At 46.1% G+C, this 22,545-nt stretch overlaps 1 non-coding gene across 1 annotated transcript; it reads left to right on the plus strand.

Annotated features, from left to right (window-relative positions):
• Positions 1 to 8,226: 8,226 nt before the first annotated feature.
• TRNAT-UGU lies at positions 8,227 to 8,299 on the plus strand. The gene has a single exon. It is a non-coding gene; the product is annotated as a tRNA-Thr (tRNA).
• Positions 8,300 to 22,545: the final 14,246 nt, after the last annotated feature.

Consider the following 22,545-nt stretch of genomic DNA (forward strand, 5'->3'; position numbering starts at 1 on the left):
AGGAGAAAATAATGTGTCTGTACAAAATTAAAAGGCATGTTCACAGATGCGAGAATAAATGGAACTGCTGAAACATGAAGAGTATTTTTACTTTGTGGGAATATCAGAAGCCTATTTTGACAGCTCACATGATAGGCGGTACCTATCCATGCACGGCATTTCCTCACTTCCTGTCCCGCTGGTTCGGACTACCATCTAGGTGGAACGCACGCCCCGGACACATGTCCAGCGCTCAGGATCTGTGACCCTAACCAAACCAGCGCGAGCAAGCCTCAGTGCCGGGTTTGAGGCACACCAAATAGTAAGCGGCCATTTGGCTTTTTTATATATATCCTTTTAAATAAACAAGTTACACTATGTTGACATCATTCTATTCTTACATGCACAAACTGGGACACATGTGATTGCAAGAACTCCAAGTGCCAGGACGCATCTGATTACACAGGTTAACCTGTAAAGCATTACATGACTCCTTTTTTGGTATCAAAATAAGGAGCATTACCATCTGGTAAGGAACCATCTAAACATATTCACTTCGGGTGTTTATTAGTATAACTGGTGACGGTGGAACAACATTGTGATTTTCGTGAGCACGTATCTGTTTTCAATCATCAAGGATTCTTCATGGACAAAGAATCACTTATGCACTTTTTGCACTTTAAATCTTTATGAGATTTTATTTTTGTTTCATTTTGTTTGGCACAGGACTGGCCATTGTTGTGTTGGCAGTGCGATTACTGCAACAACGGACATTTGTGCCGGATCATTTTTATCACTTTTGTCAATCCCTAGGTGTTGTTGTATTTATGCACTTTATTTATATATAAGCTAGCAACACTTGTTATATGTATAGAGTATTAATTAATAGCGCACCCATCCTCACATATAGCTCACATGACTAGCTTGTGACTGTCCAGAGGAACTCTCTGTATCTTGAATAGACAGGGTAGGTAGAAGATGAGGAAGGGTGTGCCTGTATGTCAAGAGCGATTTGATTGTGAATAAGAGAGTTAACATTGCTAACAGAGGTGGAATCCTTGTGGTTGAAGATTCAAAGGCAAGAAACTAATGATAAAATAATAGTGGGTGTATGCTACAGGCACCCCAGCCTGAAGGATGAAGAGTTGACCAATCTCCTCTCACAGTTATAAATAACAGCGAGGCAGGGCAATATTATTATCATGGGGGCTGCAATTTTTCCTGATATTGACTAGGCAGACAGAATTACTCATGAGTCAATTGGTAGACGCCCCAACTAGAAATAATGCTCTACTAGACCTACTAATTACAAATAACACAGAGCTGATTGCAGATGTAAAGTAAAGGATAACTTAAGAAACAGTGATCACAGAGTACTTATGTTTGTAGTAAATCATAGGAAAAGAAAACACTTGGGTAGGACAAGAACACAAAATTTCAAAAGAGCCAACGTTACTAAGGAAAAATGTGAGTGCTTTAACCTCTTCCATACCGGGCAGTTATACACACTTCCATACCAGGCCTATTCTGGCACTTCTCTCCTACATGTACAAATCATAATTTTTTTGCTAGAAAATTACGCAGAACCCCCAAACATTATATATGTTTTTTTAGCAGACACCCTAGGGAATAAAACGACGGTCATTGAAACCTTTTATCTTGCGCGGTATTTGCGCAATAATTTTTCAAACGCCTTTTTTTGGGAAAAAAATTGTTTCATGAATTAAAAAAATTTAAAAACAGTAAAGTTAGCCCAATTTTTTTGTAAAATATGAAATATGATGTTACACCGAGTAAATAGATACCTAACATGTCACGCTTTAAAATTGCGCACACTCATGGAATGGCGCCAAACTTCGGTACTTAAAAATCTCCATAGGCAACGATTTGAAATTTTTTACAGGTTACCAGTTTAGATTTACAGAGGAGATCTAGTGCTAGAATTGTTGCTGGCACTCTAACGCACGCGGCGATACCTCACATATGTCGTTTAAACGGCGTTTACATATGTCGGCGGGACTTGCGTGTGCGTTCGCTTCTGCGCGCAAGCTACCGGGGACAGGGGCGTTAAAAAAATTAATTTTTATTTCTTTTTTTTTTATATATATTTATTTCTTTTTTTACACTTTTTTTTTAATTTTTTTTTTTTTTTATCACTTTTATTCCTATTACAAGGAATGTAAACATCCCTTGTAATAGGAATGTGTGTGACAGGTACTCTTTATGGAGAGATGCGGGGTCAATAAGACCCCACATCTCTCCTCCAGGCTGGAAAGCATGAAATCGGTGAAAAAAAATTCACCGATCTCATGCTTGTGGTTGCTTAGCAGCCACAATCGCGGCTTTGTTTACTTACGGGGACCCGGGCGTGACGTCATCACATCGCGCCCGGGTCCTCCGACGGTCATAGAGATGACTGGTGACCATCTGGTCACCAGTCATCTCTATGCTTCCTGCGAGCGCCGGACGATTCGTTCTCCGGGCCCCCGATGGCACGGGAGAGCCCGGAGAAGCACCGGATGGCGGCGGGAGGGGGGGGATGTCCCCTCCCGCCGCCTGTAAGAACGATCTAGCGGCGGAACCGCCGCTATGATCGTTCTTACGTTGTGCAGAATCGCCGGCAGTTTAGAAGGATATCTGAATGATGCCTCTAGCTGCAGGCATCATTCAGATATCCACCCGGAAAGCCCAGGACGTCACATGACGTCCACTCTGAACGGCAGAAGTTCTTTGTGGACGTCATTTTACTATGGGCCGGTAGGGAAGTGGTTAAGGACATATTAAATAATGGTATTAGCCAATGCATTCCAATGCGCATAAAACATAAAAGGACAAACATTTTACCTGGGTGGCTAAATCCTAACAAAAAAAGACATATTAATGAGGAAAAGCTGTCCTTTAAAACACATAAAGCTGAAGGATTACTATTGGCATTCGGACACTACATATAATGCAAGAAGAAATATAACAGCATGGGCAGCTATAATAGACTACGAAAGACACATATCGGAGAAGAGTAAAAAAAAATATATATTTTTTAAATATATTAGTAGTAAAAAGGCAGGGTCAGAGCATATTGGCCTCAAAAAAGTTGATATGGGGAGGTTGATCACAAGTGACAGGGAGAAGGTTACTGTATTAAACATATTCTTTCCTGTGTTTTTAAAAAGGAAAATGAGGGGGTCTAATAAACAAGACAGTATTGTCCGTAACATTGCATGGAATGTACCTTTATGACTAGCAAAAGCCAGTGTTCAAAAAAGGCTTAACCACTTGGTAACCGCCCCATAGACAATATACGTCTACAGGGCGGGTGGTTAACTCTAGGAGGGCGTCAATGTACGTCCTCCCAGAGTCTCTCTCCCGCGCGTCCCCTGGGGCGCGCACACGGGAACATCCATGACCGCCGGGTCCAGAGGACCCGGCCGATCACGAATCGCAGTAAACGGCCGCTGATAGCGGCCGTTTACCACGTGATCGCTCCGTCCAATGACGGAGCGATCACATGTAAACAAACCGGCGTCTTTTGATGACGCCGGTTCCTCCCTCCTCTCTCTGTACCGAGCGGTACAGTGTGAGAGGGGGGAGCGCGGGTGTCAGTCACAGACTATTGCAGTCACAGATCCATCCATCCCTGCTCAGCCATCCCTGAAACCCCCTGCAATACTGTGCATTACCCCCTACAATACTCTGCAATACCCCCCCTGCGCAATACTCTGCATACCCCCTGCGCAATACTCTGCATACCCCCTGCGCAATACTCTGCATACCCCCCTGCGCAATACTCTGCATACCCCCCTGCGCATTACTCTGCATACCCCCCTGCGCAATACTCTGCATACCCCCCTGCGCAATACTCTGCATATCCCCCTGCAAAATACTCTGCATACCCCCCCCCTGCGAAATACTCTGCATACCCCCCCTGCGAAATACTCTGCATACCCCCCCCTGCGAAATACTCTGCATACCCCCCCTGCGCAATACTCTGCATACCCCCCCTGCGCAATACTCTGCATACCCCCCCCTGCGCAATACTCTGCATACCCCCCTGCAAAATACTCTGCATACCTCCCCTGCGCAATACTCTGCATACCCCCCTTCGCAATACTCTGCATACCCCCCTGCGAAATACTCTGCATACCCCCCTGCGAAATACTCTGCATACCCCCTGCGAAATACTCTGCATACCCCCCCTGCGAAATACTCTGCATACCCCCCCCTGCAAAATACTCTGCATACCCCCCCCTGCGAAATACTCTGCATACCCCCCCTGCGCAATACTCTGCATACCCCCCTGCGCAATACTCTGCATACCCCCTGCGAAATACTCTGCATACCCCCCTGCGAAATACTCTGCATACCCCCCTGCGAAATACTCTGCATACCTCCCCTGCGCAATACTCTGCATACCCCCCTTCGCAATACTCTGCATACCCCCCTGCGCAATACTCTGCATACCCCCCTGCAAAATACTCTGCATACCCCCTGCGCAATACTCTGCATACCCCCCTGCGCAATACTCTGCATACCCCCCTGCGCAATACTCTGCATACCACCCCCTGCGCAATACTCTGCATACCCCCCCTGCTCAATACTCTGCATACCCCCATGCGCAATACTCTGCATTACTCCCCTGCGCAATACTCTGCATTACTCCCCGGCAATACTCTGCATTACTCCCCGGCAATACTCTGCATTACTCCCCGGCAATACTCTGCAATACCCCTGCACAATTACTCTACGCAATTACTCTGCAATACCCCCGCACCAATACTCTGCAATACCCCCGCACCAATACTCTGCAATACCCCCGCACCAATACTCTGCAATTCCCCAACACAATACTATGCAATACCCCAACACCAATACTCTGCAATACCCCGGCTAATACTCTGCAGTACCCAGAAAATACTTTGGGAAAAAAATGCGTTTTAACCACTTCCCGCCCACCGGCCGTCATGACGTCCTTGACTTTGTGCAGGGATATCTGAATGATGCCTGCAGCTACAGGCATCATTCAGATATCATTTTTTTCAGCCGGCGATTCCCTACACCATAAGAACAATCATGTCGGCTGTTCCACCTCTTGATTGTTCTTACGGGAGGCGAAAGGGGACGTCTCCCCTCCCTTCTCCCTCCGGTGCCTCTTCTGACTCACCGCTACGATCGAAACCAGGATCGTTTTATTTTTTTTTATTTTTTTTCAGGCTTCCCAGCCTAGAGGTGAGATGTGGGGTCTTATTGACCCCACATCTCACTGTAAAGAGGACCTGTCATGCTATATTCCTATTACAAGGGATGTTTACATTCCTTGTAATAGGAATAAAAGTGATCAAAACATTTATTTTTGGGGAAAAACGTATCAAACTAAAATAAATAAAGTGAAATGAACAATAAAAATAAAAACATTTTTTAAAGTGCCCCTGTTCCTGCGTGCTCGTATACAGAAGCGACCGCACACGTAAGTCCCGCCCACATATGAAAACGGTGTTCAAACCACACATGTGAGGTATCGCTGCGAACGTTGGAGCAAGAGCAATACTTTTGGCCCTAGAGCTCTTCTCCAACTAAAAAGATGTAACCAGTAAAAATATTTAAAGCGTCGCCTATGGGGATTTTTAAGTAGCGAAGTTTGGCGCCATTCCACAAGCGTGTGCAATTTTGAAGGGTGACATGTTGGGTATCTATTGACTCGGCGTAACTTCATCTTTCATATTATGCAAAAACATTGGGCTAACTTTAATGTTTTTTTTTTTTAAAAGCACAAAACCGTTTTATTTCCAAAAAAACACATTCGAACAATTGCTGCGAAAATAACGTGCGCGATAAAAAGTTGCAACAACCGCCATTGTATTCTCTAGGGTTTTTGCTAAAAAAGCATATATAATGTTTTGGGGTTCTATGTAATTTTCTAGCAAATAAATGATGATTTTTCCATGTAGGAGAGGAATGTCAGAATTGGTCTGGGTGTTCCAGAACGCCTGATGGTGCTCCCTGCATGTCGGGCCTCTGTATGTGGCCACGCTGTGTAAAAGTCTCACACATTTGGTATCGGCATACTCGGGAGGAATAGCAGAATGTGTTTTGGGGTGTAATTAGTGTTATGCATATGCTGTGTGTGAGAAATAACCGGCGAATATGAACATTTTGTGAAAAAAAAAAAATCTTGATTTTGCAAAGAATTGTGGGAAAAAATTACAACTTCTAAAAACTCACCATGCCTCTTTCTAAATACCTTGGAATGTCTTCTTTCCAAAAAGGGGTCATTTGGGGGGTATTTGTACTTTTCTGGCATGTTAGGGTCTCAAGAAATGAGAGAGGCTGTCAGTACATCAGATGTGATCAAATTGATCAATTTTCAGTAATTGGTACCATAGCTTGTAGACCCTATAACTGTCACCCAGACTAAATAATAACCCAATTTTTTTTTTTTTACCAAAGATATGTAGCAGTATACATTTTAGGCCAAATTTATGAAAAAAAAAACTTTTTTGCAAAATGTTATAATAGAAATGAAGAAAAATTAATTTTCCTGGCCAGTCCTCCCGCCAGTCCTCCCGTCAGCACATCATGGGTTAATCCCCTCCTCCGGTCCACCAGTTAGCTAATAAGTAGGGGGCCCCTCCTCTCAGTCCTTGTTCCTTTTTTTTGGTCGGACGATCAGACCACCTAAGACTCTTCCAGACAATCAAGCTACGAATGAAGAGGAAGAAAGAAAACCCCCCTGCCGAACCATCCCCACCCAGGTTCAGCCTCTCCTCGGGTTGGAAGGTCCAGAAGTAATAAAGGTATGCCCCTTTATGACACTGGACGCTCAGGTGCATGAGCTGCGGGCGTTTTTAGCTTATAGGAAGCTTACTGTGATCATAGAGGCTGTGGTGTGTCTCCTGTCCTCTGCTAGGACATGCTGGCTCCTTCTCCTTACTCAGATCTGAGCTCCGTAGGAGCGCGCCGCCCTTCCTTCCTCCACTTTATGTTAGTCGGCGGTGACCTCACAGGGGGGGGCGGGGCCGGGGGCGTGCACAAATCGGCTTTAACAGACTCTCCAGGACAGGAGGCTCAGTGTGGTCTGCCACTGTCTGGGAAAGGAAGCACTAGGTAAGCCTCCAGCTGAGGAGGATTGTGTGAGATTGTGTCAGCGCTGCACTATGCTTTCATGTCCTCATTGTTCATTTTTGCTTTGAAGTAGCTGTAATTCTGCTGTGATCTCCACACTTCCTGGTTGCCTGTTTCCTTATAACCATGGTGCTGGGAGCTTTTCACGATGGTCTAAGCTGTCATTACTGTGTGTCTAAAACTCCTCAGAACCAATCAGATTCATTTTAAAAACAAAACACTGCCCTGGATTTGTTTGTTTTTGTTCTGTGATTCTTCCCGACTCACCTCTCACCCGGAACTTCATGTATGTACCTTTAAAACCAAAAGTGAAACTAGAGGCACATTGTGTGATTGAATTTAATCTATTCTTAATCATTTTTAAAAGGAATCAGTTAACTGGTATGTCTTTATACCCTGTAAACAGTCATTTCAGCAAAAAAATAAAAAAAATAAATAAATAAATTAAATAAATAAATAAATAAATAAATAAAATTAAATAAAATAAAATTAGGTATCAATTGGTACACCGCCTGATGTGCGTATCCTGCTTCTTTACACAGCATGAGCTCACCACAGCCTCAGGATGCACCAAAGTCACCGGACAGGTAGGAGGGGTCAACGGGGGCCACAACATAAAAGAGTGCAATACCAAGAGCTAAAGATAATGTTTCTTGGTTGTCTTTTTAGGAGCAGAAGCCCTAAGATAAGACAGGAACGGAGAAAAAAGTCCCGCCACCGTTCAAAATCTCCGCAAGCGTCTGGCTCTCGGGCAACGCATAAGTCCCATTCTAGTCCAGCACGCAAATCCAGTCACTCTGCGACTGTAGCAGAGCCAAATGCATCAAGACCCCGCCCAGACGATGGTCTTTGTTGGGCATGTTCGGCACCATCCAAACCTGGCAAACTTCTATGCACCGGCTGCATTAAGGACGTGGCTACAGGTGGCAGAGGGTATTCAGTCAGCCGCAGCCACCAAAACACCTAGAAGATCTAAAGTTAGTAGCGCCAATCAATCAGTGGGCGATGAATCACCTGCCCGGGAGACGCAATCACTAGGCTCATCGGACTCTGAAGAGCCCTCAGAATATTTATTTGATTTTCAATATATTGAATCATTTGTCACAGCCGTGAGAGACACCATTGACTGGGGGCTCCATAGCTCAGGGGTTAGAGCACTGGTCTTGTAAACCAGGGGTCGCAAGTTCAGATCTCGCTGGGGCCTCCACCAGAAGCAGACCTTTGGGACTCCCCATTGGGCATAGATGTGGCCTTACAGCGCCTGGCCCGACAGGTCGCATTGCCATTGCAAGACCCAATGGACAGACGTGCAGACACAGACCTAAAAAAGGTCTTCTCAGCTGCAGGTGCAGCGTGCCGCCCGGCTATTGCCCTAACCTCAGTCTCCAGAGCACTCAAGGTCTGGACCACGAGAACCCAAGCAGCCCTAAAAGCAGATACAGGGTCAGAATCAATCATACAGACAATGGAGGAATTCGATCTTGCTGCCGATTTCATAGCGGAAGCCTCTATGGACCTGACAAAGTTACTCGCAAAAATCATGGCTTTTGCAGTGACGGCAAAGAGGGCCCTCTGGTTGCGACATTGGGGAGCAGACAGCACCTCAAAACTGAGTCTCTGCAATATTCCGTTTAATGGCAAGGTGCTGTTCGGAAAGACCCTAGAAGAAGCTATTAGTCGAGCTACAGGGGGAAAGTCGGGTCTAATGCCACAGAGACCTAGGAAGACACAGCAGGCCACCCGGCCAGCCCAACCAGACTACAAAAAGGCGTATGACGCCAGGTCATACAGGCCAGGACGGGAATATACAAGGCCCTACTGGAAAAATCCACAAGATTATTTTCTGCAGAAGGTAAAGTCTAGAGCGGCACAGACCGCGAAAAAACCTGAAAAATCTTTTTGACGGGTTAACCGCCCACCCCCCCCCCCCCAGGTGGGCGCCAGGTTAATGTCCTTCAGGGAAGTATGGGCGGAAGAGGTCAAGGACCAGTGGGTCCGCAAGACGGTCAGATAAGGTTCCAAAATATCCTTTCAGAAGAAACCACCCAATACGGTGGTCCACACAAAATAACCGACAGATCAGAGGAAACGGAACTGCTTACAAGAATATTTAGACGGCTTACAGCAAAAGAAGGCAATTTCGCCGGTGCCCCTATCCCAACAAGGAAAAGGGGTATACTCTCCAATCTTTCTAGTTCCCAAACCATCGGGGGATCTCAGACCAGTTCTGGACCTGAGAATTCTAAACCACTTTATAGAACCCAAGACGTTCAAGATGGAGTCTGTATTTACAATCATCTCTGTGTTGCAACCAGGAGACTGGTTGATATCAGTCGATCTAACGGATGCATATTTGCACGTCCCAATCAATGAGAGCCACCAAAGATATCTAAGATTCTTGGTAGGGGAAGATCACTTCCAGTTCAGGTGTCTGCCGTTCGGCATCAGCACAGCTCCGCGAGTGTTTTCCAAAATCCTACTAGCCATTATTGCCATCATTCGCCTGAAAGGCATAAAAATATTTCACTACATAGACGACATCCTGGTAGTAGCACATTCGAGCGGAGAACTGGCGTCTCAACGCGACATGGTTCTAGAAATCCTATCAAAATTTGTCCGGATCATCAACAGGCAAAAGAGCCAATTGATTCCCTCACAACAGATGGAATATCTGGGACTGTTTTTCAATACAAACAGAGACCTTGTCCTCCTACCCGAACGAAAGAAGGCAGAATTGGTAGCCTGCGTCAGCAGCGTGATGAAGTCAACATCGCTAACGGCAAGAGATTGTATGACCCTACTCGGGATGTTTACTGCAGCAAGCCCAACCATTCCTTGGGCAAGATTCCACACAAGAGCCTTCCAGGCAACCTTCCTGAACCAATAGGACGGTACCTCTCTTCACCAGAGGATTCTCATACCAAGCCGGATTCGACAGAACCTAGCTTGGTGGAAGTCATCAGAGAACCTGTCGCGGGGCATGCCCCTCAGCCCCGGGGACTGGGTTCCGATAACTTCGGGTGCCGGTCTCCGGGGCTGGGGTGCTCACTGCCTCGGCAGGCAGGTGCAAGGAGTTTGGAGCAAGACGGAATCCCGACACTCCAACCTTTTGGAGCTGCAAGCAGCATACATGGCCCTGCAGGCCTTCGAGAAACTGGTACAGGGAGCTCGAGTTAAACTAATGTTAGACAACAAGACAGCAGTAGCATATATAGCCAGACAGGGCGGAACCAAGAGCTTGCCACTTCTGCAGGTGGCAACCAAAATATTTGTGTGGGCCGAAGCACATCTGGAAGCCCTAACAGCAGCCTACATTCCGGGCAGCCAGAATTCCATCGTGGATCATCTGAGTCGGGAGTTCCCCGACAAGAACGAATGGGCCTTGAACAAGAAGTTCCTAAAACCAATCTTTTCTGAGTGGGGGACACCCTCAGTGGATCTAATGGCGACCCGAGTCAATACAAAGACACCCCAATTTGTGTCCAGGTTCCGTTGCAACAAAGCCCTGACCCAAGATGCCTTCTCCATTCCATGGGATTTTCCCCTAGTTTACATCTTTCCGCCGGTGCCGCTAGTAATGAGGACTTTGTTAAAGATTGCGAGGGAAAAGGTTCATACAATAATAATTCTACCCTTTTGGCCGCAGAGGCCATGGTTCCCTCTACTCCTACACATGGCGTCGGCTCCCCCAAGACGTCTGCCGCTAAAGAGAGATCTCCTATGGCAGTGCCAATGTGTTCACCCCAACCCGAACAGGTTGCAAACTGACGGCCTGGCTGCTGAATCAACCAGACTCCAGGCACAAGGCATTTCAAAGGAAGTAATCTCAACACTGTTAAAGTCTAGAAAGGCCTCGACCAATGTCACCTACAACAGGATTTGGGCAAAGTTTACAACTTTTGCGTTACAGAAAAATTTCGCTTCGGTGGATCCGAATGTGGCACAAGTATTGGACTTTTTGCAATCTGCTCTAAACAAAGGCTTAGCCTATAGTACATTGAAGGTACAAATTTCAGCTTTGTCGTGTTTTACAGGATACAGGTGGGCAGACGAACCACTGGTAAAACAATTCTTAAAAGCGACCATGAAAATTAATCCTCCAAGGAAGTCTCTATTTCCGGCCTGGGACTTAGACACAGTGCTAAGAGCACTACTTCTGCATCCTTTTGTACCAGCAGAATCTTGTCCATTCTGGTTCCTAACACTTAAACTGTTTTTTTCTCACCGCCGTAACATCGGCAAGAAGGGTATCCGAGCTAGCGGCCCTGTCCAGTAAGGAACCGTACTGTATCATCCTTCCAGACAAAGTAATTCTGAGGCCTTCACCAATAGCAACGCCCAAGGTAGTTTCAAAAATTTCACCTTAACTGGGAGGCAGTGCTACCTAGCTTTACATTACCTCCTAGGCAGGAAGAAAAACTGGACCTCAGACCTCTAGACATGGTCAACCTTTTCTCAATTTACCTGCACAGTTCTCAACAAGTGCGCAAAATGGATTCCCTTTTCATCTTACCATCTGGGCCTAAAAGAGGACAAGCCGTTTCAACAAGAATAATCTCAACCTGGATCACCAAAGTAAGAAAGCTCACGTACGAGAAACAAGGGCTGACGCCTCCTCAGGCAACTAGAGCTCACTCTACCAGAGGGGTGGCAGCCTCCTGGGCAGCATTTGCCAAAATACCAGTTGAGGAAATATGCAAGACGGCCAGTTGGAGTTCCTGCAAGACCTTCGCAAAGCATTAGAAATCTAGACGTGACGTCATCTAAGGCGTCTAGTTTCGGAAATGCCGTGGTATCGGCACCTTTGCAGGCAAAATAAAGAAAGATTCACTTAAGCAGCATTTATAGTTGTCGTCCGAGTCTTATATACATTTTCCCGCCCTAGGGTGTTAAATTAAATCCCATGATGTGCTGACGGGAGGACTGGCCAGGAAAACGGAAAATTGTTATTCTTACCTTCGGTAATTTTCCTTTCCTGGCCTGTCCTCATGTCAGCACAGCCTTTCCCTCCCTATAGTCTGTCGTCCGCCAAATTAGTGGAACAAGGACTGGGAGGAGGGGCCCCCTACTTATTAGCTAAAAGAAGGTGGTACTGGTGGACCGGAGGAGGGGATTAACCCATGATGTGCTGACGTGAGGACAGGCCAGGAAAGGAAAATGACTGAAGGTAAGAATAACAATTTTCCGTTTTTTTTACAAGATTTTCTTTCTTTTTTCATTTATAGCGGAAAAAATAAAAACCGCAGAGGTGATCAAATACCACCAAAAGAAATCTCTATTTGTGGGGACAAAGGACAAAAATTTCATTTGGTTACAGTGTTGTATGACTGAGTTATTGTCATTCAAAATGTGAGAGCACCAAAAGCTGAAAATTGGTCTGGTTATTAAGGGTGTTTAAGTGCCCAGTTGTCAAGTGGTTAAACAAATTTGTGGGAATAAATCACCAGTACCAGATGGTTTACACCTGAGAGTGCTCAAAGAACTTAGCCTTATTATAGCCAGACCATTATTCCCAATTTTAAGAACATCTTACTGACTGGAATGGTACCAGCTAATTGGCAAAAAGCTAACGTGGTATAAATATTAAAAAAAGGAACAAGATATACAACTAGGAACTATAGACCAGTAAGTCTTACATCAATAGTATGTAAACTATTTGGGAGGATAATAAGGGACCATATCTAAGAATTTGCAGATAAAAATAGTATGATTACCAGCTTGTTTTTTAAAAATATTATTCCTGCCAGACAAACCTGTTAACATTCTATGAGGAGGTAAGCTGTAATTTGGATAGAGGAAGGCCGGTGGACATAGTGTATCTGGCTTTAGCCAAAGAATTTGATATAGTACCCCATAAACGCTTAATTTACAAATTGAGGTCTGTTCGTATTGACAATAGTGTATGTACCTGGAGAGAAGATTGGTTACAGGAGTGTGTCCAGGGGGTGGGGATAAATAGCTTATCTTCTGAATGATCTAGAGTTTTAGGTGGGGTAGGCCAAAGCTCTGTCCTGGGACCAATTTTGTTTAACTTGTTTATAAACGATTTATATAGGTTGAAATAAATAGTTCAGCCTCAGTATTTGTTGATGATACAAAGCTAAGCAGAGCAATAACTTCACAGCTGCAACTTTTCAAAAATACCTAAACAAAGGGGGGGGGGCACTATATGATACTTGAGGTTTAATATTGAAACATGTAAAGTAATACACTGGTGGCCAAAAATATGAGTGCAAGTTACTCACTAGGGGGAAACCTCTGGGATTCAAGGATGGAAAAGGATCTGGGGGTACTAGTAAATTACAGTTAAATTACAGTTAACTAGTAAATTAACAGCAACGATCTGGTCAACCTTCCATCACTGAATCCACTGGTCAGCTGGGTGTGTGTTTACCAAAAAATCCTTCACCGTCTCAGTGCAAGTGGAGTGGTTCATACAGGGGACCCTATGTATGAAGAGGAAAGATAAAAAACACTTCATGGTAAAAAAGGGTACACTTTTTTTTACCAAAGTACTGCACCACAAAGTGTTTTTTTTATCTTTCCTCTTCATACATATGTTCCCCTGTATTGCTTTGTTGTTCCCTATGGACTTTTTTCTTTTATTTCAGAATCATTTTTAAAAATATTTTTCTTTATTTTTTGCACTGTGTTTTGCAATATTTTGGGTTGCGCATCTATTTATACTTTTTTACATACCTATATTACTGAATATTCCAGTTATCTTTATAGTTGCAGCACTGTCACTTTAATATAAATTAGTATTATTGTCAAGAATTCACTTGTTTCTTGCAGTTTGCACCATCTCTTTGCATTCACACAATCTTGTTGCACTACATGCACTTTTTATACATATGGGGGTAGCACGGATTTTTCATGCTTAACAATAAGTACTTATCTGCATACTTGTTATGGGTGGGTAATTTAACGTATACCTTGCCCTACCACTCGTAGTCTGAGTTCTGCTGTTGAACTTTGTAGTTTGTAAAGAGAAAGAAGAAAATAAGATGCATTTTTCAGATATTCTACCTTTGATTAAAACCTTGGACAGAAGGGGAATAATAAAGATGAGTTACTGCTCTGCCTCATTCACGTCTGTTGTAAAAAGGCTTTTTACAATAGAAAGTAGGGAGAAAAGGCTTTTTACAACAGAAAGTAAGGAGAAAAGAGCAAAGGAGAAAAAAAAGCTCAATTGCTGGCCACATAAATAATGCAAAAGATGTCTTTGCAATATTGTATACCTACTTGGCTAAAGAGAACAAAGGAGCATAACGTCCAATACATAGTAAATAAAGAAAGAAATTACAAATCTCCAATTGCATTGTGGATGATCTTATTACTTAATCATTGGAATGGAGGGTATGAAGATTCATTTAATTTATACTAAAACCCATGCAACTCTCCTCCTGAAAGTGACTCCCTTTGCCCAGGGCCAATTTGTATGTTAAAGCATACTTTTAATAGAAGAGGCACTATACTCATCTTTGTTAATATGACACCCATTCACTTCTTATCCATCACTGCAAGTATTTGGTTGGGTGGGTCAAATAACTGTGTTCCCTAAGGCCTCTTACAGACGAGAGGATAACCGATAACCGTTTCCAGCAGACATTTCTGCTCCCGATTTTGATCTGATGGGCTGTACACACCATCAGATCAAAATCCCCGCGGAAAACATACGCGGTGACGTGCCGCGACGATGACGCGGCAACGTGCGCGACCCTGGAAGGTAAATACTTCCACGCATGCGTCGAATCACTTTGACGCATGCGAGGGATGGGGATCGGGGTGGGGTTTGAGATTAAGTCTCACTTCCGCCCAAGACCTGGCAGTGGTCTCACGCGTGCCATAGAGCAGGCGCGGGACCTATGCCAGGACGCTGAGTCAGTGGGCGGTGCTCTATCCAACCCATAGCAGCATTTTGATGTCTGCTAGAGCGCCGCCTTCCCACTTCCGCCCTACTACGGGCTGATGCCTCATGCGCACCATCACGCATGCGCGAGAATGACGCCATGACGGCGATCAATGAGTGGAATACCTCTGGCTATATAATGGGTCGCCGAGTGTTGTAGCCACGCCCTCAGACGAAGTCAGCCAATGACGAAACGCGTCAGGGCGTGGCCAGCAACGGACGATCCAAACACTGTACCCTCCAGGGATCAGGAACTGTGAAACAGAGCCGGAGCGCCATTTCTTACCAGCCCATCCAAAGGAGACAGGCACAGTACTTTACATGCACGTTTTATCTTACATTGTGGTACGCACATTTTATAAGGGGGGGCTTATTTTTTGCTAAATAAACTTTTTGAAAACAGTACTATACTATCAGAGTTTATTCCTTTATATGTACACGGACAAGATCTAAACCTGCAGAGTGGTGGAGTGTGCAAGACCAATGACAAAGGCTGATTGTGTATCCCATGCTGTTGTTTATCCTCGGTCTGGTGAGTGCATCCCCATTAGGGGATAGTATCCCCCCACGTGGTGAAAATTCAACCCCCTTGGTGATAAGGAGCACATGTTATGGAAGACACTTTGCACAGCTGATGTTCATCTGCACCATTATTGAACACCTATGGTTTCATAGTATTTAATCAGAACTCATGTTTTGATCTTTCAGCGCTGCTACAGTACACATTGAACTGTTTGGACTTTTTAGTCATTTGCATTCATTCACGTTTACTGTTTTTTTATATTATTGCATTTTTTATAAGCGGCTGCTTGTATTGTGTCTATTTTCCCTGGTCACCATATATCTTTATAGCTATTTCCTGTGCGCTGAGTAGTGTTTATCTGAAGGAAGGGCGCACATTATAAACACTTCATATACAAGCGGGATGGGGATCGCTTGGACTTATCCGGTGAGTCTGTACAGACGACCGGATCAGTCCAACGGACAGGTTTCCAGCGGATAGATTTCTTAGCATGCTAAGAAATTTTTATCCGCTTGAAAACCGTCGGCTGGAGAAATCTCCGCCGAAAAGTGTCCGCTAGGCCGTACACACGACCGGATTTGTCTGCTGGAACTGATCCGCGGATAAATCCCAACGGACAGATCCGGTCGTGTGTACGAGGCCTTACACAGGCAGTGGTTCCTGTAGTGACATACAAGTTGGCAGCTGAAACCACAGCATGCGGTTAGAGAGCAGGTATTCCACAAACCCAAAAGTGGCAATAATCCCAGCATCTGTGGGAATGATAGGAGGCTGCATATTAACACCTATGCACCTATGCAAACAAGGTCACTTTAAATATGTTTTTTAAATGTTCTCTCAATTTTCAATGAAAGAACAAATAGATCAATTCAGTCCCTTTTTTAAATTGATTTGAAGTCTACACTGTGTGCTATTTGCAAGCAAAAAAATTCCATAATCACAGTGGCTTTGGACTATGAAACAGCGCATGTGGGTACTCCCAAGGCCTATGTGCAATCAATTGCAATCAATGTACTTATTTCTAAATCTTGAAGTAAATTTCATTAAGTAAGTTGCATGTTAAAATTGATTATCTTTACAGTAATAATAACTCCATAAAACGTACAACATTGCTTACAATATATCTGCTTAAAATAATTAAACGGTCTTTTTTACATGTATTAAAGGAGGTAGTGTTTGCCTGGAATCCTTGGCTAAACTGCATTGTGTTACAGTTACACAATAAATATGCATTGATTTGATGAAGCCATAATCTGACTATGTGTTGTATAATTTTTTTTTTTTTTTTTAAAACAATTTTTATTGAGAATTTGTCTTACATCCATATCAATACAGTATCGTTACTGGGTGCAACCAGTAAGCTATAATGACCAGCAGTGGAGCAGGTACATAGAAGGGTCAACTAAGTCATACATAGCATGGTGCAACAAGAGTACGAGCATAAACTAACAGATAACAGCTGCCCTCGTATTAGGGGGAGAGGCATGTACTCCCTTAAGTCTGCCTCTGCAACCCTGCCCCAAATGAAGTTCTTGGGAGCTGAGAAGCTCAAGATTCTGAAAGGGTCACCCCCATCTCACCCACCCCGATGGGGATCAATCTGTGAGTGAAAGGAGGCCCCCTGGTTGGGGAAAAAAAAAAAAAAAAAAAAAAAAAAGGGGGGGGGAGAGCGGAAAGGTGGGGTATGGTAGGGAAATGTGCAGACCGTTCAATCCATCGTCACTGGCACGGCGGGAGGAGCTGTAGTGGACGGCGGGTCCGTTTGACCCATGGAGTCCCTGTAGAGAATCCAGCATGACCAAGTTTCAGTAAACTTTGCATGGGTATCATTGGCACTGTGTATAAGTTGCTCCATGTCTGCCACTTTCTCCACTCTACGGTGCCAATCTAGCACAGTGGGAGGGGACGTTGATTTCCACTTCAATGGGATACATTGGGTAGCGGCATTAATAAGATGAAGCGCCAAAGATTTACGGTATTGTGATTTCGGTAGGGTCGTGTGATGCAACAAGTACTGTGCTGGGGAGAATTCCAGATAGTACGTGGTAATCCGGACAATAAGGTCGTGGATCTCTTTCCAGAACGGCTGTATCCGGGGGCAGTCCCACCAAATGTGGAGAAGCGAGCCCGTTGCGGAGCCACATCTCCAACAGTCAGAGGAGACAGTTGGGAAGATCTTGTGCAATTTATCCGGGGTTCGATACCAGCGAGAGCAAAGCTTAAACCTATTTTCCTGTGCGGATACGTTAATGGAGCCCTTGTGTGTGTGTTCCCATATCGATTCCCAATCCTCGTCGGACAAGTCTAAGGACAGATCCGTAGACCATGCCGTTCGGATCGCAGTCGGGGAGGCCGATTTGGACAGCAGCAGTGAGTACAGGGATGAAATCAAGTGGCGCTGGGGCTCTGGAGAGTTGCATATGTGTTCCAGAGGGGTCAGCTCTCTGCACCAGAGCAAGGGGGACTGGGCACTGTTGAGAAAGTGTCTAATTTGTAGGAATTTAAAGAAAGGGATATTTAACTGCGGGAGAGCATTAGCCATCTCCGATTGGGTGAGGAGAGTATCATTACGGAAGAACTGGTTAGCCCGCACCTGAGCAGGCCCCCTTTCCACCGTTGGTTCCCTTACGGCAATGCTCGGAGGAAAGTCGGGGTTCTGGCACAAGGGCGTCATAGGACCCGGTGAGGGGGTCAGTTTAAATTTACGGCATACTGCTCTGAAGTTTTGGACCGTTGGTCCGATTAGAGGATGGTTTATGCAAGATTTGGGGGCAGAGTGCGGGTCAATCCATGGGAGATGGGAAATGGGGAACGGCAGGAATTCATTTTCCAGAGCAACCCAATCCTTGCTGTTCTCATGGAGATGCCAGTCGACAAGCCTCACGAGCAGACAGGCCTTATGGTAGAGAGCAACATCTGGTAAACCTAGACCCCCCTTTCGTTTTGGGAGGATCAATTTGTCCCAGCTCAGTCTCGGGGAGCGGCTGGACCATAGAAACGCCCTACAGCAGTTTTTGAAAGCGGAGAAAAAAGATTGTGGGAGTCTGATCGGGATTGCCTGCAGCAAATACAGAATTCTGGGGAGGACGTTCATCTTCAGTACTGCCGCTCTACCAAACCAGGAGAAATGACCCTTGGTCCACTTCAGCAGATCCTCTTTGATGACTGCGAGGGTCGGCAAAAAGTTAAGAGTGTAAAGGTCCTTCAAGTCAGGGGGAATCTTGATGCCCAGGTAAGTGATGCTCTGAGTTTCCCATTTAAAGGGAAATGATTGCTTGCATAGGGAGACCAGCGAGTCAGGGAGGGAGATATTCAGGGCTGTAGACTTGTCAAAGTTTATTTGGAGGTTGGAAAGAAGGTTAAACAGTCGGAAGTCTTGTAGTAAGTTAGGAATCGTGGTGATAGGGTCAGAGAGGAACAATAGGACATCATCAGCGTATGCCGCAACTTTACATCTTTTCCCCTGAACCACAATGCCTTTAATGGTCGGATTGTCCCTCAGTTTACGTAATAGCGGTTCCATAGTGAGAACAAAAATAATGGGGGATAGAGGGCACCCCTGTCGGGTTCCATTTGTAATCGAGAAGGCGCTCGACAGTCGGCCGTTTACCCTAACTCTGGCAGTAGGTACAGAATATAGTGCCATGATCATTTGGACCACACGCGGCGGGAGTCCCATTTTGCGGATAACCGCCTCCATGTAGTCCCAGGCCACCCTGTCAAACGCCTTCTCGGCGTCCAAAGACAGAAAGAACCCCTTGTCGCTAGACGTCGTTAACCAGTGGTGTACATTAAGGGCTTTGATGGTGTTGTCCCTGGCTTCCCTCCCGGGGACAAAACCAACTTGATCCACCGAGACTGCAGTGGAGATTAGAGGTAACAGGCGGTTCGCTAAGATTTTGGCATAGAGTTTCACATCGACGTTGAGTAAGGAGATTGGACGATAGTTGGATACCAATGTGGCATCCCTACCCGGTTTAGGGATCAGGGATATATGCGCTTCAAGGAGTTCTTTGTTGTGTGGGACTGAGTCGGGAAGGTCATTATATGCTGCCAAAAAGTTAGGGATGAGGTCCTCCGCGAAGGTCTTGTAGTAACTAGTAGGGAAGCCGTCTGGGCCCGGGCTCTTCCCGGGTTTCAGTTGTTTCAAAGCCACCAAGGCTTCCTCTGTCGTGATAGGGGAGTCTAAGTGTGACATGTCCTCGAGTGGGCCCATGTTGGGGCCATAGTCCGCAAGGAAGTCGTCAATAAGCGTTTTTCTGTTTACCGCGGTCGGGGACGTCTTGGGCTTGGGCAGGTTATATAAATTGGAAAAATATCGTACAAAGTGATTGGCGATCTCCTCTGTTTTCGTAATCGTGGCTCCCGACGCCGAAGTTATATTGTGTATTGTGTGAGACGCTTTTCTCTTCTGCAGAGCCGACGCTAATAGCTTCCCGGCCTTGTTTCCAAACTCATAGAAGAGCTTATTGGAGAGGGCGTATTTACGTTTCAGCGTCTTCTGGAGTTCCTCTAGGAGTTCCTCCCTGGCTGCCAGTAAATCCTTGTGCGTGCTGCGCGCCAGCGTTAGTTTGTGGACACGTTCAAGCGTTTTAACCCGATCCGATAGTTCGGTTATACGAGCTTTTCTAAGTTTAGTGCGTTTGGCCTGTAGCGAAATAAACACCCCCCGAACCACACATTTATGGGCCGCCCATATCATGGTTGGGGAGGAGTCGTCAACAGTGTTTTCCCGAAAGTAGTGGCCCAAGGATTCAGAAACCTGCCTGGAGTTTTCTGCATCAAGCAACAGAGAGTCATCTAACCTCCATATCATAGATTTGGCACGTCGCTCTGGGAGCGCCAGGGTCAGAGTGATCGGATGGTGGTCAGCTAGAAGCATGGGCTCTATGGTTGCGCCCACGAGAGAGGTGAGGTCGTTCTGAGAGATAAAGAAGTAGTCTAACCTGGTGTATTTGGTGTGCAGCGGGGAAAAGTAGGTAAAATCCTTAACGTTCGGGTAGAGTGTTCGCCAAGTGTCATGCAGCATGAGTGTAGACAGTTGTGATTTTATCGCGCGTAGGGCCCTATATGTCAAGCAGGAAGATCCGTTAGAAGCGTCAAGGGAGGGATTTAGGGGGACGTTGAAGTCGCCACCCACCACTAGCGTGCCCGATTGAAACGCTGTCAGTTGATAAAACACTTTACGGAAGAAGGGGACCTGTCGCGAGTTCGGTGCATATATGTTTGCAATCGTGTAAGGTAGGTCATGAATAGAGCCTTTGACGAAAAGGAATCTACCCTGCGGGTCTCGTTGGACATCTGTAACCCGAAAGGGGCAGTGTCTCGAAATTAGAATGGACACCCCCTTTGACTTGGCCGTGTCGTTCGATGCATGGTAGACTAGCGGAAAGTTGCGGTCCTGAAGCTTAGGGATACTATCGGTCCTGAAATGCGTCTCTTGTAGCAGCGCAATATGTGGTTTCTCCTTCCAGAGAGTATACAGGGTGCGAGAGCGTTTTTCAGGGGTATTGAGCCCCCGTGCATTCAGGGAGTACAGTTTGAGGTGTGTGAAGGGCAGATTTCCTACCGGATCAGTGGGGAGTCCCGCCACGGCGGCAGACATAATGTGGGGCGGGAGTGTGGGTAGGAGGGTGAAAGGGAGAGACACAACAAAAAAAAAAAAAAAAAAAAAAAAAACCCCTTAGGAGGGGCGAGAATGTACGAGACCGATTAGGTGTTGGGTTACAAAACCCCCCACCTACGTTGGGTGGTAATCAATCGGAACTGTGTGGCCGAACAGGGCACCCGTGTCCCACACAGGGCACAAGTATCACTGCACGTCACCCCTTGGGAGTTGCCCGGGACCCTACCAGAGAGCAGCTCAGCAAGTGTAGTCAAAAAACGTGGTGTTGTGCCGTGCCACCCCAGAACGAAACTGTGACCTAAACTAGAGTGAAGTGATACCCGACCGATACATATGGCGTGGTGGGTAAAGGGTCTACCTAAGTGTTAGTCCTGGCCCTTTATCATTGCGGGGGCCGACCTACCATAGCACTGGGCCACATTACTATAACCCAGCAAGCTAACGGAGCCATATACTGAAACCTATAGACCGGGGCATGTGACCACCCCCCACCCGAACATATGGTACCCTCAGCCCCCCCCTGATCAAAGGCAGCCCGGCTAGTACAGGCAGCCCCGTGGGGGGGGGGGGGAGCGGATTTACGCGGCACCTCACCCCTACCCAGCCAACCAAGAATGGGTAGATCATGGAATGTGTGCCCCTACCTAGCTAATGCAACAAATCATTAAACAGAACATTAAACCTAGCATCAAGACCTACAATAAGTTCGTGAGGCTAGCAGACCAGTATGCAGTGATGCCTGAGGATACCTATCTGCCAAGCGTTTGCTGCACCCGCCAGCACCCGACCAGTAGCATCGTCCAGTGGAGTGTCCATAGTTCGAGCCGCCAGTTGGCGTTTGATCTGGGTCGGGGGTTCCAGCCGTGGTGCACGGGACCCAGGGTTGCAGCCGCTCCGTGCTGTGACAGGTAAACGCCGTCTTCGGCAGTCGGCAGCAGTCCAGACTACAGTAATCCAATGCAATTCAAGTCCCGCTGGAGAGGGGGGGCAGCGGAAGTCAGTAAAGCGGGCTACAACCCGTTGCTAGGGGTGCCACCCCTCCAACGGGACTCAGTCAATATTGCTGCAGACCGCCAATCACAGCGGCAGAACGTTGTAGAGAGTTACTTGCGAGTACCAGGTCTGGGCTGCGATTAGTACCCAGTCTCCCAGAGTCAAACCTACACCGGCTCACCCTCCGCAACGTGCGAGGCCAGCGCCGCCCCCCTTGAAGCCGCGACCGAAGCCGCCGGAAGAGAGGCAGTCCGTAGTTCCGCTTGTAGCCTCGGAAGTGGTCTCCTGTCGTAGTGCAACCTGGGCAATGTAGTCCCGTGGGCGGGGCCTACCCGCGTCCCGCCAAAAGTCACAAAAAAGCAAAAAAAAAAAAAAAAAAAAAAGGGGGGGCAATCA

The sequence above is a fragment of the Rana temporaria genome, chromosome 4 (assembly GCF_905171775.1).
Source record: "Rana temporaria chromosome 4, aRanTem1.1, whole genome shotgun sequence".
Taxonomy (NCBI): Eukaryota; Metazoa; Chordata; class Amphibia; order Anura; family Ranidae; genus Rana; species Rana temporaria.